The following is a 20,470-nucleotide window of genomic DNA, read 5'->3' as shown; positions in this document are numbered from 1 at the left end:
CATAAACATAAAAAGAAAAATAGGTGTTCAGGTTGAAATGAAGGAATTCCATTTGTAGGACATGCTCCTTGCAAGGAACCGAGTGGCATGGTCCCCTTCCTCGCCAGAAGGGGTGATAGTACTTTACTGTTTCATCCCCACCTCTTCCTTTCCCTGATTTAAGAGAAATAATGTGAGTCATCCCTCATTTTTCTTTAGGACTCTTTCTTCTGGAAACTATGCATGCTAACTTGTTTTTTCTTCAGAGAATCAAAGATAATAAAATTAGGGTTGTTTTCCATTTCATTTCATAAGTGGAATCTTAAAATGTTGCTCCTAGAAAAATGGTCTATCAGTAAAATACCCTCCATATCTAGCGCAGCTGTGCCTAGATGGAGCTCCGGCAATGACTGCTTCCAAAGCCAGCATTCAGATGTTCTGGAATTGTTATAACAGCCTATTCTTTCATTTAACATAGTGATTAATACCTGTTACACATCTGGTGCTCTTCTAGGGTCCAAATAAAGACCCCTGTTGCATTGTTTTATTTATTTATTATTATTTTTATTGACTTCAGAGAGGAAAGGAGAGGGAGAAAGAGATAGAAACATCAATAATGAGAGAGAATCATTGATTAGCTGTCTCGTGCGTGCCCTCCACTGGGATTGAGCCTGCAACCCAGGCATGTGCCCTTGACAGAATCTAACGCAGGATCCTTCAGTCCACAGGCTGACGTTCTACCCACTGAGCCAAACCAGCCAGGGGTCCCTGTTGTATTATGTACATGTGATTGGGGAGGGGAAGGACAATGAAGTTGAAAATGAACAAATAAGATACATCAGATAATTATTAAGTGAGAATGATAAGCAAAATGAAATATGGACGTATGATACATAATGAATAGAAAGAGGCTAGCTTTAGACATCTAAAATATACAGGATTCACAAGATTATCAGGTTGCAATCAGACAGCTAAATAGTTTGCAATTGCCCTGGCAAGAGCATAAATGCCATAAGACCTTCTCTGAGCATATTTCTGAAGAGCTGAATCTAAATCGGGAGAAATAACTCTTTGGGGAACCTGGGAGCCCAGAGACAGACACATCCCTGACATCTGTGGAGGGTAATATTGCCTGACTACAGACTATCCTTTCGGGGGGGGGGGGGGGAGCCCCAATAAGCCAGAAAAGAAGAGGCCAGGAAGCATTACAGATAAGGAAAATGATTTTTTAGAAATGCAGTCCCTTGTCAGTAAATAGTTCCCTTAGTGTGTTGGTTAATTCTCCCCCCCCCCTCCTATTACTCCTTTGTCTTATATTTAATCAGTTGATTATTCCTGATCTTCACAGAGATGCTATCAAACTATCATCTTTCCTACTTTTTGTTTAGACTTTGGATTCTGAACTTACTTTAACTACATTCAGGCTGTTGGAAATGGAGGTTTCTGAGGTTACGTTTGAACGATCTTTGAGTGACAGGCTCCCTTTGGCCACACAGAATTGCAAGAGTGAAATAAAAAAATGTGGATGTAGTTCAAACTCCAGCAGCTTTTTTCACCTCAAAAATGGAATCTGGCAGTGGCTAGCCCCAGGGGATGTAAACAGAACCTTACCTGTAATTAACCCTGGGATTCCCCTGTTCTCAACGCAAATGGAGTTATAATTTATAATCATATTTCCTTCTGTGAAAAGGAAAGCTTGGCTTTCAGAGGGGATGGCAGTGGAATAGAGGACACGCTACCTGTCGAATTGTGACAGCTTCCTCCTATCTCCTTCTAGAAAACCTGAAAGATAATAAAGCTGGAGTTGCATTTGATGTAAGACATATGGTAATTACTGTAATAATATTATCACCCGGGTTCTGCAATATTTTGTCAGGGAGGTGCAATTTCACATTCTGTCTGTGATAAAATCCCCGTTTGGGGTTATTGATAGCAATGCCTTTCTAAAATGGCATAGGTGTTTTGTGACAGCTGCGAAGTTCCTGCTTTATATCCAGGTAATTGGGTTGAGAATAAGGCCTGCATGCTAAACCCTGAAGATGGGAAAGCCCAGGGAATAGTGTGTACATTGTGGTCGTTATTGGCGGGTTAAAAGGAAAGTCTTTGCTCATTAGCTCTTCTGAAGCAATCCTGAAGGGGGAAGAAGAGAGGGAGAGAGAAACGAAGGAAGCCTCCATGGGGTCTTCAGTCATGATTTTTAAATTAGGAGCTCATGAGTTATATTTTAAGGCTGGATACAATCTTCACAAATTAGACTATAATTATTTCCATTTCTTTCTGTTGTTGGGTGTTTTATAAGTTAGATTCTACTTTGCTTAACTGTTCATTTAATAGAAATTAATTTCAGCATAATAGGTCTGTGGGCATATAATAAACACTTTTATTTGTCACAGAAAAAAATGGTTCTATATTATGCTATCCTGAGCTAGCTCTATACAGTATATTCAATTTTACAGCTGCTTCCAGGGAACCACATTCTGTATTAAAGACACTAACAGCATGCTAAAACGCACTACTCTAAATTCTCTTTTGGAAATATAGGAAATAAATAATAACAATAGCATGTCAAAGAGATTTTATAGCTTATATTAATAAAAGGAAACTAATACAAGTCCAGAGGGGGGAAATATCAGATTATGGGTTTTTCGCTTTTTGATGTCATCTCTGGTGCAGAATTCATTTTTAAAAAATCCCACTAAAGACCTATAAAACAGTGAGCTCTATTCAGGAGTTACTATTTAGGCACAAATGATCACTAGTGGCAATGTTTAGTGAGTGTCGTGTTGCATACTCTTGTAGAATTGAATAGATATGGGTATGTAAACCTGTAGGTTAGCACATTAATTCTGCTGTGAAGTGATAAATATTAATATTCATACTGGAAGTAATATTAATAATTTGGGAATTAAATTAGTGTTGTTTCAGTTGGTTATTATGATTTAAATTCCCTGGGTTTTTATTTATTTATGTATTTTGTAAAGGAAAACTTGCCTAGATATCAAATAATTGAAATGTAAAGGTAGCAGCACAAGAACTAAAGACCTTGGGCCCTAACATTTATAGCCATGAATTTGGGATTTGTAGAAAAGACCTACAACAAGGTGGTAATTCAAATTATTTTGATGCAATTTAATTCAATAATTATTATTATTGTTAAATGCCTGAAAAGCCCAGACACTTTCTAGCCCCTGAGAATAGAAACGTGAACAAAATTAATTTCTGCTTTCATGAGCTTACACTTATTAGGCATGCATTCTGTGCCAAACCCTGTGTGTAACATCTCAGGTAAAATTGCCAGTAGCGCTTCGAGGTATTGTACCAATTTCTTAGCAAATGAAGTTGAGACTCTGAGCGGTCACTTGTTAGACTGGGGAAGAACCAGGAGTTGGCTCCTGTCTGATTCCCCAAGCACTCTGAACTTTCCTCTAGTGCAGTAGTAAGGTAATCTTCTACAGACGTAAAAAAAAATATTCTTACTTTCTCAAAGGAAAACTAACAGGCAATAAAGACACCTCTACATGGGTTAAAAGAAATTTACAAGTTTGTTTGTTCATATTATTTCCTTTTGTAACCTCTTCTTTGAATATTTTTCAGGGGCATTAGTATTTTTACATTCATTTGAAGCTCTTTATTTATTAAAATAGTATTCCTTTGTTGCATATACTATAAAAAGTGTCCCTGTCTGTCACTTTATTTTATTGGTACACAGTTCTTTAAAGCAAATGTCTGGTTCATTATCTTTTATTTGAAGCAACAGATCTATCTGATGACTAAAGTGAGAACCAAACATGCAATTTATTTGATTGTTCGTACTCTAAAATATGGTTTGAAAAAGATAGACACCAAAAATAATAGCTTATTTATTCCTGTGAATGAGCCTTTTTCCTTGGACTAAAGTTTATGGGCAAGTTTCAGTGAAGGATGTGCTTTCGTTGAGACATTATGTGCATGTGCTTTGGGAGTCTGAGGGAGAAGGAATCCTTTCAATGGAGTGGCTTTGTTTATGGGGCCAATCCTTAATTTAGAGAAGTTTATTCTAAGGTAATTTAATAGTGTTTTGTGAGGTTGCTCAAATAAAATGAATCTGGAAGATTTACTTTCAACTACAATATATAATCACTATTCTTCTGAAATTGCATTAATTGCTGTACTACTGATAATAAATCTTAGATACTAAAGATTCTTTTAAGGCCCATAGCAAAATCGTGTGGTGATGCAGTGGAAAGAATATTCATAGGACTTTGTGCCAGAAGATCTAGTTTTCATCTAGAAATGAAGATATGGATTGGATTATTCCATGGTCCTTTAGGACCATTGGAAAAGTCTTTCTCTTCTTAAATAAGGATTATTATCTCTGTTTTCTTCTCCTTCCCAGACTTAGAAAGTTCAAGAAATTAATTGTACATGTTGAGTCTTAGATATCTGAGCTGGCTCTTAGCTGTATGGATTTGAAGTCCAAATAAAAAACTATAACTGAAGGCACACATTTTGAAGTTGTTAGTAGGCAAATATTATTGTATTTAATGCCCATGGACATTGGCAACATAAAAAACAAATGAAATTAGAAGGACTCAGGAAGGTACACTGAAAAAAAAATAATATAGTGGTTCTATAGAAATGGAACTGGAAAAGGGGGCAGGCCACCATTTGGGGATGCCATTTGGTAGTCCCATGAGATGCAGAATTAATTAAGACAAAAAAAAAAAAAACGTAGTAAAAATAATACAACAATCAAGGTATTAAAAGGTTCGTATAATAAATCTTATTCATATAATGATTGTTTGAATTCCTATGTAATTTAGGATTTAGAAGAAAGAGCCTTATATCCTATTTTAAAGAAAAGGGGAATCGAGAAAATCTTCAGGAAATTTTTCATGAAGGAGGAAATAATTCATCTGGGTTAAAGGACAGTGGGAGAAACTAAAGTTGAAGACATTCCAGATAGAGGGGAAAAACTAATCCAAAGCAGGAAAAGGGCATAAATAGGACATGCTCGGAAAGCGGAATAGGGGCTGAGCGGGCTCTAGCCAGTCCTTGTGTGAGTGAGTTAAGGGCTGGAGGTGGACAGATATTATGAAACATTAAATGCCAGTGGAAGAGCTTATTCCTAACCAGTCAGGTAATTGAAAGTTAATGCATTTTCAGTATAGAACCATTTAAAATGGAGATTTACGCTGGGACCGGTTTGGCTCAGTGGATAGAGCATCAGCCTGCGGACTGAAACGTCCCGGGTTCGATTCCAGGCAGGGGCATGTACCTTGGTTGTGGGGACATCCCCAGTGGGGGATGTGCAAGAGGCAGCTGATCGATGATTCTCTCTCATCGATGTGTCTAACTCTCTACCACTCTCTCTTCCTCTCTGTTAAAAAAAAAAAAAAAAAAAAAAAAAAGATTCAGAAGAGATTTTCCTTTAGGTACAATTAGAAAGTCTGAGTAAAAGGAAAGGCAAAAAACTAAAATGAAAGTGATCCCTTATGTTTGCAAGGTCATTCCCACACTCTATCATCAGTTCCCTGGCATCTCCAAGAAACAGGAGATACCTCAAAGTCAAGTTTGTGTGTTTTCCGAGGAAGCAGAATAACCATCCTCTGACTAAATACCATATAGCCACCCATTCTCTTAGTTGATGGAAGGATTTTAAGACAGAATCTGAAATCAGAGTGGTATGGGTGAAAATGGCAGGGAGTTCTCCGGTTCCTAAGGCACCATCCTTCATTCAGCAAACATCTACCAACCACCTTCTAAGGATCAGATGCTCAGAAAATCAGCCTCATCTACTGTTGGCAGCCATCAGATGAAATGGATTTAGATGATTTTCAGGATGGTCTCACTATTTTTCTCTCCCCCTGAAGAGGTAGTAAGGCTGATTCTGACCAAAATAGAAGTTTAAGAACAGACATTTTCATTTTTCATCTATTCCCCTGGCTGTCTTTCTCTCATTTCTATCTGAAACCTCAGTGAGATACACTGGCACAAAGAAGGGATGGTATCTGAGAAGCAGTTCAAGGTTGGAGGATTTCTTCAGCTTTCAATGAGGGAAGTGACAACAGAATTAGATGCAAAACTATCAGATGAAAAGCTATTTCAGAGTGAGAATCAATACGACTTTGTTACCTACTGAAGGTGGAAGGTAAGAAAGAGTAGAGACTCAAAGCTGACTCTGAAGTCACAATTCAAGTTAGCAGACAAGAAGAGAAGCAGGGCCTGTGTGTGTGTGTGTGTGTGTGTGTGTGTGTGTGTGTGTGTGTACACGTGTATGCGTGCTGATGGTGGTATGGAAAGGGGAACTTTAAGAGGCTTATGTTTGACTCATTCCTTGGAGATGCCACACTGATATTTTTTGTAGATAATTGAATATCATCTATCTCTCCAAAGAGTCTTCTAGTCTAGAGTATATAGGACTGGGATCACTCCAGAAGGAGAGACAGAACAGAGAGCCTGAGCTTGCAGGGTTTTGTTTTGTTTTGTTTTTTTTCTTGTCTTTTCTTTTTAATTGTTGTTTTTTATGTTTGACTATACAAGTTTTTCTTAAAGACCTAAGTTTGCAAAATCATGCACTGAAAGACTTAAGTGCTAAAAATACGAGTGAGACAGACTACTCAAGACCCATATATTTGTAATCAAAACCATGTTAGATTCCCAATAAATTTTTGTTGTTAATCCTCACCCAAGGATTTTTTTCCATTGAATTTTAGAGAAAGTGAAAGGGAGGGAAGGAGTGGGAAGAGATATAGAAATATTTATGTGTGTGAGAGAAAGACATTGATTTGTTGCCTTCCACACCCACCCCAACCAGGATCTGGGATCGAACCTGCAACCCAGGTACTTGCCCTTGACTGAGAATTGGACCTACCACATGGGTCAACACTCTTAACAACTGAGCACACTGGCCAGGGCCCAATAAAATTTCTTTAAAAGAAAATGATTGATAGTTTGATGGAAGATGGTATGAGGAAGAGTTGAAGCTGCTGACTTGTAGAGGAAAGAGCAAAATGCATTCATTAAGATAAGTACCCAAGAGGCACTGCCAACATAGAATACATGCAAACTTTAAGGAAGAGAGAATGAATACATTAGGCTGGCTAAGCACTTAGGGATCAGTTGCTGCTACTTGCTGGGGCAACACATTAAGATTATGGGAGGGAGGGAAAGGGAGAAACTAAAACCAATATGAGCATGTACCTGATACTGATGTCAGTTTCATTGTTACCAGAGGAGCACATTAAAGAAGCATGCCTTATGTGCAAGAGGGTGGAAATGGCCGGGGAGAGGTCAATGAGGGAGAAAGGAGACATATGTAATACTTTAATCAATAAAGAATTTTAAAAAATGAAGCATGCCCTTTTTCCCCTCACCTACTTGATAAGTAATATTTATGCTCATAATTCATTGTGCTGAGTAAGGAGCCTGAAGAGGTCAAAACTAACTTTTCCATTTGAATATCTCTGGGACTTGGATATTCAATATTCATTTGCCACACACTCCACCACTCCCTATTGTCTCATACACCCTCACCTTCCATCGACTTCACACATTTAAGTTTCCTGCCTTGTGTCTGTTGAATTTTGGTTTGCACTTCTTGTGTACAGAAGAAAATAACTTGGGGAAAAGCTCATACTTAAAGACAGGCCAGGATCTAAAAACTGGCAATCAGAGCGGAAGATGGAGAGTCTGGAGAAAATTTTAGACCCAAATCAAAGGAGGAGGGGATTTCAGAAAAAGGGTGTCACAAGAATAAGATGCTGTTGAAAGGTCCTAAGGGATCCTTGGATTCATCAGCTAGTCTAGCATTAGTAACTTTGGTAAGAACAGTTTTGCTGGTGTGCTAGGGGCAGAGCCAAGCTGCTGTACCAGGAAAGGGCCTGCAGGGGGTGAGGCAGGAAATGTGCTCCATTTTTTTTTTTTTTTCAAGAAGCTTGATGAGGAAGGAAGGAGAGAGGAGAGTTGCTTTTATAAGGAGGCAAGTCCTTGTACAGTGAGGAACATTTGGACATATTATTTTTGGACTGAAGAGAAGTAGCTACTGAGGAGGAAAAGAGATCGAAGATGAGACTATGAGAGGAACAGAAAAGATTAAATAAAACAACTCTCTAGAGTGCTTATTTCCATTACATAACTCACTATACAAATGTGGATTCATCTTTGTTTCATTGCTAGCTCCTGGCTGGAAGTGTGATGTCTAGTAATATCTTTGCAGAACCTCCCCTGCTCTCTTTCACACACATACCCTAGTAACTGCTCTGTGTCATTCCTTTCGAAAGATATGTGGATGATAGTACTTTCTACAAGAAGATATCCACTGACAGTGCTTTTTTCCAAGTTGGAGTGAAGGGTTGGCTCTGAGGAAAACTGGGAATCGATGCAGGCCATTTCTGCTGTGACTGACGGTAATAAGCAGCTATTCATGACCAGTGGACCCCCTTTATACTGATGAACCACTTGTCACATTATGCTTAACATTTCAAACATTATTAATTTTAAGTATTTACATTTTGTTGTCTGCATTACATAAGCATCTGAATTCCACAATGTCCTCATTGAAATATTTACTAAACAATCAATCCTCTTGGGTTTCACAGAGGTAAATATTTTCAACTTGCAGCAAATCTTTCCTCCAGGAGGCTTCCTTCGCACACCAGTGCTCTGGAGGTGGCTGCTATCTGGGCTCTTACAGCTTCAGCTATGGCAGCATCCATTTTGTTTCAAGGAGATTCTGATGAATAGAATGGGATGGACTGTCCTACTTGGCATTAGTGTTAGCAGGCTGGGTGCTATTGGGATACTCACTCCATCTCCCTTCTCATTTGTCTTCTGAAAGGACTGTGTTTCCAGAGAGCCAGAGGCAGCCCTCCCTCCATTCTCATCATTCTCGTGAGAAAGAATTCAGACAGGTGACAGAAAGCAGTGTTGAAGAAAAGGAAGCAAATTTATGAAAGAAGTAAAGCAAGCAAATAAAGCACAAGGGGGCAACTCAGCTAGTCTGAGCATCCTGCCTGTTCAAGGGTTTTATACTTTCCCGCCTATAGGTTTCAAGGTTCCCCTGCCAGATAGACTAGATTTCAAGGTCCTCCTTTTATATTGTTGTGGCTTTTCCCAGAATTTGTGAGGACATCTGGCGATTTTATCTTGGCAAGTCCCAAGACTGCTGACTTCTTTGTCCAGTGGGTGAGGTAAGCCCCTCTTTCTCCTCCCCCTTTCCCTCCTCCTGCCTTAGCAGCTATCTATCCTGCAGAACAGCTGAAAATGTACTAACAAGGAACCAGTTCTGGTAATAGAAGAATGAAGAATTTCATTTGTGGTCTAAAAGCAGAGGCATGATGAAAACTAATCACAGCTTCCACAAGAGATGGTGAGTCACACAACCGATCAGGCAACTTTTCCAAAACAAAATCAAAACCCATTGTCAATGAGAATGTCATTTCTGCAACAAAGGCCAAGGGAAATAGGCTTATTCACTGTGGCATCTCTGACACAAATATCCCACAGCTCCATTATCCGTTGAACTGTGGTCAACAAAATGTGAACTGTTTTCTGTTGATTTTCCAGGAGTGGAGTTAGAAGAAATTATGGGAATGTACCTATTATGCTAATCTACCTATGCTCACTAGAGGAATCTCCCTTGTTATCTTATCTAAAAAATGAAAGAATATACTAATTGGCCATCATACCCTCACAAGATGGTGGTGCCCACAGCCACTAGATGGTGGTACCCAGTCCCCTCAGCCCTGCCTCATCCAGCTGGAGTTTCCTAGTCCTTTCAGTCCCACAGAGGAAGGCAGTTGGGGGTGATCGGGCCAGCAGGAGAGGGCAGTTGGGGGCAACCAGGCCAGCAGGGGAGCATTTAGGCGTCAATCAGGCCAGCAGGAGAGTGGTTAGGGGCAATCAGGCAGGCAGGCAGGTGAGTGGTTAGGAGTCAGCAGTCCCAGATTGTGAGAGGGATGTCTGACTGCCAGTTTAGGCCTGTAGGTATTGGGCCTAAACTGGCAGTCGGACATCCCCTGAGGGGTTCCAGATTAGAGAAGGTGCAGGCTGGGCTGAGGGACTACACACACCCATGCATGAATTTCAAGCCCTGGGCCTTTAGTCACTTAAAAGATCACTGGGAAAGTTGTTTATGTCATGAATACAGCATAGTAGTTAAGAGTAAGATATATGAATGAGAACTTTATTTCACAAGTATTTACTGATCACCTGTTGTATACCAGGCACTGTGGTAGGCACTCGGTACCAGAGACATAAAAGCAAATAAGACTGATGTGGTTGCTACCTCCATGAATCTTATATTCCAGTGAATGTTATACTCTAGAATTTAAGTTATGGCTGCCATCTCCTAGCTGAATGATTTTGGATAGGTTAATTTCCATTTTTTCCTTATCTGTAAGGCCTCAGTTTCCTTATCTGTAAAATAGGAATAACCAGAATATCTCCCACATAGGATGGTTGTGGTGAATATTTATTTACATGCAAATGTATGTAAAATTCAGAAATCATAAGACTGGTATTTGCATCTGGCTTCACTGTAATGTTGCAACTTAGTTACGCATGTATAGTTTCACTCAAAACTTGTACTTGAGGCATTTTACAAAATTAGCATTTTAATTATGAGCATTAAATTAAAAACTATTATTAGGCAAAGCTCTAAATTAAGTAGCAATTGGAGACAAAATACAGAAGATGTGGCTGTGGTGACCAGATGTTCAAGAGGACATATTTCTGAATTCAAGTAATGGATATAAGAGTTGGCATGAAATAAGTTCTCAATAAATGCTTTTGTTATCAGTGTTATTATGAATACTAGACTCTGAAGCCTTCGTAAGTAAATAAGACTGACATCATGGAGCACAATTATGGTGCTTGTACATAACAAATCATTAATAAACATTAGTTAACACACATTAGTGTGCATTTTTAGGATAAGCTATTTCAAGTATGTTCTAAATAGAAAGGTCCATAGAAATGAAGTCATCTGGCTCCCTCAAGATGATGAAACATAAGACCCAAAGAAGTAAAATAACTTGCCCAGGTCACATCGTGAGTGGCAAACTGGAACTAAAATCTGCCCAGCGGGAAGAGGCCTGCTGTACCCCACATGCCTCTCCTCTAACCACTTCATCTCGTATTCAATGACAGTGGTGATAAGTACCATTCACACCACAGTAGCAGGCTTCAAACACCTTTCTTTTTATGCCAAGATTAGTTACAAGTGTTGGTTTGCACCAATTTTGCCTTCTCTGGCTCCTCACCTTTCTGCCACCTTCATATATATATTTTTAGAGGCCTGGTGCATGAAATTCCGCGACCAGGTTCCCCACCTCCCTGCCTCCTCCTTCCCTCGCTCCCTCAGCATCCTGCTGCCCCCGCTAGTTGCATGCCATGTTCCGCGCCAACCCCTGGTGGTCAGCACACATCATAGTGAGTGATTGAACTCCCAGTCTCCCCATCAAACTTGCCAGGGGACACTTTGCATATTAAACTTTTATATTTATTGATTGATTGATTGATTGATTGATTGATTGATTGATTTTGGAGCGAGAGCAAGAGAAACATCAATGATGAGATCCCCCTACTGGGAACTGAGCCTGCAACCTGGGTATGTGCCCTGACCAGGAATCAAACCATGACCTCCTGATTCATAGGTTGACTCTCAACCACTCAGCCACTTCGGCCAGGCTCTGCCATCTGTCTTTTACAAAAGAGAACTTTTGTCTTTTTCATGTTGTATCATACTGAATATTACATTTCTTAGCTCCAGATCACCTTGACCTGTAAAGTACTGGCTACGTAAGTGATACACTAACCATCTATTTCTCTCTTTTAAAAAGTGAAAGCAGTTTCAAAGAAATTGTTGCCAAACACAAATACCAGCCAGGACTGACGACCAGAGCTGGTTTCACTGGATGTCTGTGGCTTAGTTATGCTTGCTTAAATTCACTGAAAACTTTTGTTTGGAGCCTCACAAAATTAGTATTTTAATTGGGGGTATTAAATAAAAATTGTCATTATGGGGCACAGCTCTGGTTATGTAGCAGGTGAAGACAAGAGACAGAAGGTGTGGCTGTGGTGACCAGATGTCAGCATTGACAACTGTGCAAGCTTGGCTAATAGGTCAGACATATTGTAATTTCCTGTTACACTGGCCTTTTAAATACCATTTTGTGCATTCTTAAATACCCGGTGTTGTGCTCAACCGTTGCACTGAATATGTAACAGGCAGTGTTCAGGAAAGTTAGTCAGCAGCTTCTCTAACATGGACCCAGATTTATCTTTGCATCCCATGCTGAGGAGTCCCCACTATCATCAACATAATAGACACTGTTATCATTGACTTTTATGTGAGGTAATGCACGAGTTCTGCCTGAACCCTAAAAATCGAATTAAGAGGACTGGTTGCTAGCCTCACCTGCAATAGTGAGTTGAATGGTGGCTTACCAAAACATATGTCCACTTCTTAAACTCTGGAAACTATGAGCATGACCTTATTTGGAAAAAGGATATTGCAGATATAGTTACATCAACCAGCTTGAGATTATATCACCCTGCACCTGTCTAAGAACATGGGCAACAACTCTTTTAGGATTGCTTTCATTTTTTTAAAGTAGGCGGCCATTATATTATTTCCACATCTAGTAATAGTTTACAGGTCAATAGTATTCATTGTGATACAGCATGAAAAAGTTTTGTTTGATAAAGAATTGTTCTTCAGGCCGAAACTGGTTTGGATCAGTGGATAGAGCGTCGGCCTGCGGACTGAAGGATCCAGGTTCAATTTCAGTCAAGGGCTGTACCTTGGTTGCGGGCACATCCCCATAGGGGGTGTGCAAGAGGCAGCTGATTGATGTTTCTCTCTCATCGATGTTTCTAACTCTCTATCCCTCTCTCTTCCTCTGTGTAAAAAATCAATAAAATATATTTTTTTGAAAAGAATTGTTCTTCAATCACAGGCCCAGAGAGTGTAAATATAAGAGTATTTAGGGTCCTGAATATAAATTAGGTTGGCCCTTTCTCTATCTCCCTTAGTCATCCTTCTGTATCCCCTACCCACTCCAAGAATGTGAGCCACATGAAGGCAGGGATTTTTATTCACATTTGATCATTGTGTTAACCCTGATGCCTTGCACAGTCTGGTGTATACTGGTATTCAACAGATATTCATTGATAAGCAAATGAATGAATGAGTGCATTGCAATATGAAGAACTGTCCTTTCAAAAGAATGCATTTGTGGAAATAAGCTAGCGCCTTGTTTTTATGGTGCTTCCTTGATTAAGGGCAGGCTTTAGAATTAACATGAGATAGAGCTGGGGATTTTAGCATCTAGTCCAATGACATTGCTTTCTCAGGGGACTGTTCTCTGCTTCCCTCCACCAGTTTTTCTTCCCCAGCATTTGTTTTGGACCTGCGGGTATAGCGTTGTCTCTCCAGAACTCATCTGAGGAAAAATTGTTTTCCTTACATTTAAGATTCAGCAAATTGAGTAAACCAACTTGGGTGAATAGTTGACTGTTTTTGAAACATCAGAGGCGTGGAAGCTCAAGACAGTCTGCCCCGGCTGCCTTGGGGATGATTGGCAGTTTGGGCTTGGCTCAGGGTGGTTCTTCTGGGGAACTGGAACAAACTCTGGATTCAATCTTGGTTAAGCAGAAGAGCAAAGCCAATGCCAGAGTCTCTGGGTAACGTGATTTCGGGGTGGACCACACATGGTGAAGGTCTGTGAAAGCCTCCTTATGGGCCCCAGTCCCATCTGCCATTCTGAGACGTTAGCACTCACCTAAACCTGACATAAGTGTCCAGGGGGCCTGGGGTTGTGCCTTAAGTACAGGACTGATGATGGTTTCCAATAAAATGTACCTGTGATCCCCGAGGTGATTTTTTAGGAGGGGGGAAAGACAAGGGAGATTAAAAAGTTTAACACTATGTCAAACTAGTGTTCTGATTAGACCAACAGCATAATTTTGGAAAATGAAAAGCAGTAAAATTATGGGAGAAAATATGCTTGGAGCCTGCCCTCCTGGGATGAACCAAGGTCATAAATCATCCCCACTGTTGCCAATTTTTCAGGTCTGATATGTCTATATTTGTAGGCTTACATGTGCTACATTGTGTGTGAGGGGGGGGGGGGGCGGGGAGGGAATAACTAATACACAACCACCTATATTTAAGCTTACATTATTATATGTGCCATCTTTGGAAGAAATTTCATTTATCCTTTTCTGGAATATAGGATGATCCTGTGTTTTACTGTCTCATGAAGAAGAGAGAGGAAAAGAAGAAGCTCCTTGGTTTAGGAAGAACTAATTAGTAAATTTCCCTCTGGTTCTCCAGGCCTGTGGCCACTGACGTCTTCTCTGACAACTGAACTTTGCATCCCGGCTGCCATTAGTCTTAACAGAAGCCATGCATTCGTTCCCCCTCACGATGATATAAGAATCGTTTTTTTCCTCTGAGCGGACTAATGGTTGTGAAAGTCATTTAGGTATTCACGGGGAAAAACAGCCTTTCCCTGTTGTTTTTATAGATTCCAGGAAGGAGGCTGAGAGAGACCCTGCTTCCTTTTACCGTAAATACTATTAATCAAGACATGAGTTCTTAGTGTACAGAAATGATTGATTTGAATTTAAATGAATTACTACTATTCAGGGTTTCCATCGAGACTCAGATAAAACAAAATTATCCAGTCACTGTAGCTAAATTCTAGAGCTGCTCCTTAAATTGCCTAAGTAAGACTTGCATTTCCAATGCACTGAATATGACAAAAGGGAGCAAAAGCTACTTTGCACAATTCTGATGTATATTAGACCCTAAAAATAGCGTATCCTTCACCTCCACCATTTCTGATTTATTTATTCCTGACCTCATTACCAAGGCAACTCACTCATTTCTCCCAGCCTGTCCAAGACCGATACGTTACTATAAGTAAGAACTTTTCACTCTGAAAAAATTGGTTGACTTTTGAATTTGACAAAGTAGAGATTGGAATTACAGTGCTGTTTTAAGTGAAGAATGAGGTCTGATTCCCAATCTACATAATAATTCAACAGAATTTAAGGCTGTCCTTAGCACTTTGCATTAGCAGCAAGTAATTACCTCCAACTAGAATAAAGTGAGGGTCAAGAATGGTTTCAAACAATCAAGTGCAAGTGTTACTTGCTTTATTGAACATGCTAATACAATATTATTGGAAGAGACAAAGAAGAAAAATGCCTCCAAACCAAATCGCCTAGCGAGCTTCTTTTTCACTAGAGTAGGCCAGAATGGTTTGTAGATGATAAAAAGTTTGAAGTGTTTAGTTTTAACACTTCAAATGAATTGACCTAGGAATTTAAGTGGTTTTAGATTTACGTTTCTCTGTCGAAACTTAATGGCGCATTACCCTATGTATACAAGGGTAAGCACAGATACATTTTTTTTGGAACTTATAACAACCTATTTTCAAATGGATGTTCCCATCCCTGAATGGATAGATTGACATTCTAACAAATTATAAAATTAATTTAACTAGATATGAATTATTTAATTTTAGCATGTGGAAGTATTAGCTGAGTCTGGTTTCCTCTTATGAGATATTAGGCCTATGAAACACACTTATTCAAACTCAGACACATTTTATTTATTCAGTCATCCATGATTCTAATCTATGTGGGCAACAATTCAAATTCATAACAATAATTTTATTTATTAGCAGTAGATTAACTTCAAGAACAAAAATGCAGCCAGGCTCAAAATTCATAAACTCGTTTTTGTTTGTTTGTTTGTTTGTTTGTTTGTTTGTTTGTTTCATTAGACAATAACTGACATTTAGAATGAAAATATTTTTACATTTAGGTAGATAATGATATAAATAATTGTGACCTAAAAGCCCTATCTTGTAGGTTTTGCAAAAGTTTTCTCACCGTGGTATATGGGTTGGTTCATCCCATATACCATAAAACATTGTGGATTCAATTCCCAGCTAGGGCATATACCTAGGTTGTGGGTTTGGTCCTTAGTTGAGGCGGGAATATGGGAGGCAATTGATGGATGTTTCTCTCTCATATCAATGTTTGTTTGTTTTTCTCTCTCTCCCTCTCTCTCTTCCTCTCTCTCTAAAAAAAAAAAAAAAATCAATAAAAACATATTCCCGTATAAGGATTAAGAGAAAAAAATGGTTTTTCTGTCATATAGCAGGAAATAGTAGAAATTAAGCTCTTTATACTAAATAAATAACTTTTTATAATGGAGTTTGAGAGTTTAAATTAGATCATGATTATTTATAAATTATAAAAGTATTAAAAAAAACTATTTGAAGCACTTAATTCATTTTAATGTTTTCTATTTTATCTTAAAGAATTTTTGAACACATTAAAACAAAGAACAATTAGGGAAAACCATGACTTCTAGAATGTGTTAAAGCAGAAGAGAAAATTTGGGCATGAATATATTTTCTTTTCAAATTTCTCTATCCTGTACCGACACATTTATATTCCCAAATAGGATAGCAAGAGATGATGTCTGGACAAATGAAAATCTTTGATCCTACAGAAATCTCCTGTCCTGAATCTTGCCTCCCCCACACCCCACACCCCACCTTGTGTCAACCTTAGATGGGGACTTGATAAATCAGAACAAAAGTCGGGGTAGGGAAAGTTATACTTCAGTAACAAAACAACAACAACAAAACAAGGAGTAAATTATTTAGTACACTAAGGGTTTATTCTGCACTAACTCAAAATCCAAAGTAAATCAGATTGATGGCCTTCTTCCAGCACATAGCCTGCAAAGTTGCTGTGTCAAGAAGAGAGCCAAAAGTTTGCTCCAAGTATCTAGAAAGGGCCAAGCTTGAAATCACTTTTTGTCACTTCCTCCCATATTCCATTGATCATAAGTCACCACCTGCCTCTGTAATTGAGGTCACCAGCCCTGTGTTAAGGGGATCTGCAGGGAGGATGTGTTAAAGACGTGTCACCAGATTGATCAACTCAAAAAGAGCCCTCCCACAGAGACATGCCAGGAGAAAAACCATCTGGTACATCACCTAGGAATTCTTTGGCATTTATTTTGTCCCCTGCAGCTTCCAAATGCTCCCGGTGGTCTCAACAACAGAATAAAATTATCCTTCTCTAGCTAGTAAAGTCACAAAGTGGAATGTCTGGGTGTCTTTGAACCTACTAATACATCACTAAGACATCCTTGCCAAGAGTCTTTAGCCCACTGCTGAGAGAGAGTCCATGGAGTTAGATAAAATTATAGAAGGTAGAGTGCTGCCTGACATTGGGACTCCAACTCAGCCCATGGGTCTTGTCATATATCACTGTGGAACTATAGACCTTTCAAGTTTCACAGAGGCTCAGCCCTCTCCTTGTGTTCGCACACATTTTGCAGTGGGAACTGAAGCTCAGAGAGGTTGACTAACCCAAAGATCATGAACAGTGGGCAGAACTGAAACGGAAACGTGTATCTTCTGGATCCCAACTCAGAGGCTTATGTCCTTACACCACCCTGTGCTAGGGAATTCAGACACACTTATTGAAACCTGAACTCGGTATCAAGAAGAGTAACATGCTAATGTAGTACCCATAATGGTAATCATATATACCATATATTTATATTATATGTATATCATATTTACTATGCACACACACACACACACCATTTATTGAGCAGTCAGCATTAGCTAGCCACTGTGCTAATCATTTTATACTAGAGGTCCCATGTAGAAAAATTTGTGCAAGAGTAGGCCTTCCTTCCCCTGGCACCAGCTTCCCTCCGGCATCTGGGACCCGGGCTTCCCTCCTCCAGCTACCCGCAAGCACCCAAGACCCAGGCCGGTTTCCATCAAGCCCCTGCTTTGTCAGAAAGTACTACAGAAGACATCCGGACTAATTAGCATATTATCCTTTATTATTATAGAAACTTTAGCTTTATTTTTAATAATAACTCTCTTTATTATTATTATTCTAAATGTCTAAGTAAGAAAAATGAGGCTTAGAGAGATTAATTAATTTGTTTATTTGGTGACATCCCATTGAACCAACTTTTTAAACCTTTCCTATGTATAAGCATTAAACTAGTTCTTGTGGTAAAATTTAAAGATAAATTAGGAAAAAGCTGTGCCCTCAAAGGGATAACAACAGTGACATCTGACATCTGACATAAACCACAGACATGTGTTATTTAGATAGTTATAAAATGGAGAAATAGAACTACTGTCAGAAGATTTGCCTATATCCCAAGGGAATTCAAAGAAAAGAAAGTATTTTTTCCATATCAAATAGATTAGGGGAGGGAACACAAGGAAGGATGAAGCAGAACTGAGCCTCAAAAGAAGGATTTGTGCTGAGAACTGGAATTGGGGTGAAAGAAATTCCAGACTATACAGAAGCAAGCACAGAGCCCATGTTCTCTGGTTCCATGCATAAAACCAAACAAATTAGTCGGGAAGTTTGATCTCTGACTAGTACATGGCCAGGCAACAAAGGGACAGTGAGTGTCAAACATTTGGTAAATAAATCCCCAATGTGACTAATCTTATTAACCACCTGCTATTAAAAAAAAAAAAAATTTTTTCTTACTTTCTGATTTTGTTATACAAAAAAAAAAAATCGGAAAATCAATAGAAAATGTGTAAGGTTGGTGTCAAACTAAAAGCAAAGTGGAAGTGACCCAGCCCTCTGTGAGCTTCTCTTCATGGGAGAAACTAGAGCATGTTCCTGGAAAGTCAAAAGCGTTTACAGTTGTTGAGGCCATTGATTCTGTGAGTCCATGAATCTGAACATATTATGGGTCAAATCAGTCTCCAGGAAACAGGGACTCTGCAAAAGACAAAAGCCTGATACAACATGATAACCTGCATCACCGCAGGAGTGATGAGTTCTCTCCACTGAAGAACTAAAAGAGATTGGGTTTAAACCAGTGAAGGAAAAGGTTTAAACACTAGCAGGCTTTAATACTTAGACACACTTACATTTATTTTGAATTTTACTAAAATAAAGGTAGCACACAATTTACAATAATAAAATATATAATGCTCTTTGTTATAATTTCATATAGCCCTTTGGCTCTCCAAGAATGCTTTCATTGATTTTTGCCAAATTCTTATGTCTGTAGCCAGCCTGTGGTTGCAATGGATGAATAAGTATAGTTCCAACATGAATGTGGTTGATATTTTGGGTTACTTATTGAGTAAGATGAAAGTGAAGAACAAAAAAACCTATGTTGGAACTTGACTTACTCTTCAATAATAGCATGAGTGACTTCTCTGCTGAGTCAAACAATAGTTTCAAATAATTAAAAGCTATAATTTCACTTTTAGGCTATTCATGATGTAATGGCTACAGACATGACACACTTGCAATTTTAATCTATTAACATTTTCTCCATTATTTTTTTTAACATTCAACAGTATAATCATGTTATGATCTATAGAATTTTCTTTTTTTCTTGATAAAAATACTCTTATAAGGCTGATTTCCAGCTACCAGTAAGAGATCACTGAATGCAGAGTAGGGAAGAGAAGCACAGTATCAGACTTTATATAATGTTTCCCCTGGTGTGGACTGAATATTTAGGTCCCCCTAAAATTTCATTCATTCCCCACCCCCCAATATGGTTGTAGCTGGAGGTGAAGCCTTTGGGATGTACTTAGATTTAGGTAAGTCCTGAAGGGTGGAGCCCCTCTGATGGCATTAGTGTCCTCAGAAGAAGAGGAAGGGAAGACCAGTGCTTATTATCTTCCCCCCATGTGATGACACAACCACAGCTAGAAGACTGTCACCACCAGCCAGGAAAAGGGTCCTCATCAGAAACTTAATCTGCCCAGCATCTTGACCTTGCACTTCCAAGCCTCCAGAACTGTGAGAAATAAATGCATACTGTTTAAGTCACTCAATCTATGGTAGTTTGTTATGGCAGACTAATATATCTGCCATACAGGTAATGTAAATAACCTCATGATTAATAGTAAAATGTGATAAGACAATTCAAAGGGGGTGAATTTTGAGTATTTGTTTCTTTCCTTTTTGTGTTGTTTACTTTTTATCCTATATATAAAAAAGCCTAATATGACTGAACGAAGGAACAACCAGTGGAACGACTGGTCACTCTGATGCATACTGACCACCAGGGGGCAGATGCTCAATGCAAGAGCTGCCCCCCCAGCCTGCAGGCCAGCCAAGGCAGGTGTCAGTGGGGGCCCCCAATCGCCCTGCCGGTCACCCCACAGATCATTCACCAGGGCTAGAGACCCTACCCACGCATAAAATTCGTGCACCAGGCCTCTAGTTTTAAAGTAATTATAGGTACTGTACATGAGAAGTTACAAAAATGGTACGAAGTCCCACATATCATTCACCCAGTTGCCCCAATGCTGACATCTTATATGACTATAGTACAATATCACAAATAAAAAATTGAGACTGCCATGATATGGCTGGACTATAGACTTTCATCAGTTGTCAGCATTTTTATATATGCTCATCTGTGTGTGTGTGTATGTGTGTTGCAATTTTATCCCAGGTG

The 20,470-nt window shown here is 39.1% G+C and overlaps 1 protein-coding gene and 1 pseudogene across 2 annotated transcripts in view; both read left to right on the top strand.

The window, feature by feature from the left end:
• The window catches only part of ST6GALNAC5 (ST6 N-acetylgalactosaminide alpha-2,6-sialyltransferase 5), a 158,274-nt gene that overhangs the window by 51,847 nt on the left and 85,957 nt on the right, over window positions 1–20,470 (top strand). The gene's annotated exons all lie outside the window — the stretch shown is intronic.
• Window positions 1–20,470, top strand: part of LOC311615726 — an 86,448-nt pseudogene that overhangs the window by 51,847 nt on the left and 14,131 nt on the right. The window contains exon 3 of the transcript in view: window positions 1,368–1,592. The product of the transcript in view is annotated as an uncharacterized misc_RNA (transcript). The remainder of the gene's footprint in view (window positions 1–1,367; window positions 1,593–20,470) is intronic.

This window comes from Pipistrellus hanaki (assembly GCF_964339955.1).
Source record: "Pipistrellus hanaki genome assembly, chromosome: 2".
Classification (NCBI taxonomy): domain Eukaryota; kingdom Metazoa; phylum Chordata; class Mammalia; order Chiroptera; family Vespertilionidae; genus Pipistrellus; species Pipistrellus hanaki.
This window is presented reverse-complemented; position numbering and strand designations above follow the sequence as displayed.